The sequence below is a fragment of the Schistocerca americana genome, unplaced genomic scaffold (genome assembly GCF_021461395.2).
Source record: "Schistocerca americana isolate TAMUIC-IGC-003095 unplaced genomic scaffold, iqSchAmer2.1 HiC_scaffold_351, whole genome shotgun sequence".
In the NCBI taxonomy this organism is placed as follows: Eukaryota; Metazoa; Arthropoda; class Insecta; order Orthoptera; family Acrididae; genus Schistocerca; species Schistocerca americana.
This window is the reverse complement of record NW_025726073.1, coordinates 87,501-90,000: the sequence shown is the minus strand read 5'-3', so window position 1 is coordinate 90,000 and position 2,500 is coordinate 87,501.

The window sequence follows — 2,500 nt, the reverse complement described above, 5'->3', positions numbered from 1 at the left end:
CAGCCACCGCCGCGTATCGCTTCACACCCACATGCCATTCACGTTCGTGGGCATGGTGGGTATCGCTGAAACAACCGGTTGGTAGCTCAACCGATCGTCGCCATCACTGATTCACCTCTAGCGAGAACAACCGCACCACAACGGTTTACCAGTTGTTCATTTGCGTAACGTCACCAGCAAACGTAGACGTCCATCGCCATTTGCAAATTCAACGATTGTTGCATGCCTGTGTCAGGTGTCACGACACACTATGTCTGCCCACATACACGCAACAACATGTGCACGCTTCGCGAACACGTGGAAGGTGGCCCCCGTACGTATGCGATGTCCATTGCGCGAACGACTGTCAACCGGCCTCTGTCGCATGTCGCAGATGTGGAACGCAGTGCACCATGCTATCACGGTGAGTGAGAAGAGACGACTACGTCTGACAACACGCGCCACTACATCAACAGACGGCTCATGCTGATCGCCATCCACGGCATACCATACTGCAATCCAGCTCTTATAGGGAGACGACACGTAGCTGAGTGCACAATATTTGGACCGTATGGTCGCCGTTGTTGGCGCAGTCGTGGTACGGTCACACATGTACCACGATGTATCATTCAGTACATGAGGACCAATGTGCAGTACAGTGTGTGATTTGGACGTACAACATCAGCGGACAGTTGACACAAGCCGTACCACAACGTAGGCTGTGCTTCGCCATGCGAATGCCAATGAACAACTGCGAAGGGCATTGAGCATGTACGTCCTGCTGCCATCCGCATTACAGTGTATAGCTGCAAGGTGTTTAACATGAAGCGATACTCTGGGGACCGGGCAGTGCGGGTAGCAAACTATATTGCGGGGGTTGCAGTTAGGCAACACTACACTAATTTAACGCGTCGTATGACAATTACAGAGCAGGTTAAGGCCCAACGTGTGTTGGGTTAAGGCCCAACGTGTGTTGGGTTAAGGCCCAACGTGTGTTGGGTTAAGGCCCAACGTGTGTTGGGTTAAGGCCCAACGTGTGTTGGGTTAAGGCCCAACGTGTGTTGGGTTAAGGCCCAACGTGTGTTGGGTTAAGGCCCAACGTGTGTTGGGTTAAGGCCCAACGTGTGTTGGGTTAAGGCCCAACGTGTGTTGGGTTAAGGCCCAACGTGTGTTGGGTTAAGGCCCAACGTGTGTTGGGTTAAGGCCCAACGTGTGTTGGGTTAAGGCCCAACGTGTGTTGGGTTAAGGCCCAACGTGTGTTGGGTTAAGGCCCAACGTGTGTTGGGTTAAGGCCCAACGTGTGTTGGGTTAAGGCCCAACGTGTGTTGGGTTAAGGCCCAACGTGTGTTGGGTTAAGGCCCAACGTGTGTTGGGTTAAGGCCCAACGTGTGTTGGGTTAAGGCCCAACGTGTGTTGGGTTAAGGCCCAACGTGTGTTGGGTTAAGGCCCAACGTGTGTTGGGTTAAGGCCCAACGTGTGTTGGGTTAAGGCCCAACGTGTGTTGGGTTAAGGCCCAACGTGGGTTAGGTTAAGGCGCAACGCGGGTTAGGTTAAGGCGCAACGCGGGTTAGGTTAAGGCGCAACGCGGGTTAGGTTAAGGCGCAACGCGGGTTAGGTTAAGGCGCAACGCGGGTTAGGTTAAGGCGCAACGCGGGTTAGGTTAAGGCGCAACGCGGGTTAGGTTAAGGCGCAACGCGGGTTACGTTAAGGCGCAACGCGGGTTACGTTAAGGCGCAACGCGGGTTACGTTAAGGCGCAACGCGGGTTACGTTAAGGCGCAATATAGGTTAGGTTAAGGCGCAATATAGGTTAGGTTAAGGCGCAATATAGGTTAGGTTAAGGCGCAATACGGGTTAGGTTAAGGCGCAATACGGGTTAGGTTAAGGCGCAATACGGGTTAGGTTAAGGCGCAATACGGGTTAGGTTAAGGCACAATACGGGTTAGGTTAAGGCACAATACGGGTTAGGTTAAGGCACAATACGGGTTAGGTTAAGGCACAATACGGGTTAGGTTAAGGCACAATACGGGTTAGGTTAAGGCACAATACGGGTTAGGTTAAGGCACAATACGGGTTAGGTTAAGGCACAATACGGGTTAGGTTAAGGCACAATACGGGTTAGGTTAAGGCACAATACGGGTTAGGTTAAGGCACAATACGGGTTAGGTTAAGGCACAATACGGGTTAGGTTAAGGCACAATACGGGTTAGGTTAAGGCACAATACGGGTTAGGTTAAGGTACAATACGGGTTAGGTTAAGGTACAATACGGGTTAGGTTAAGGTACAATACGGGTTAGGTTAAGGTACAATACGGGTTAGGTTAAGGTACAATACGGGTTAGGTTAAGGTACAATACGGGTTAGGTTAAGGTACAATACGGGTTAGGTTAAGGTACAATACGGGTTAGGTTAAGGTACAATACGGGTTAGGTTAAGGTACAATACGGGTTAGGTTAAGGTACACATTGTTGTAAGGAAAGGTGTTTTGGGGGGGGGGGGGGGGCCGGTTTGTTGATTGTGAT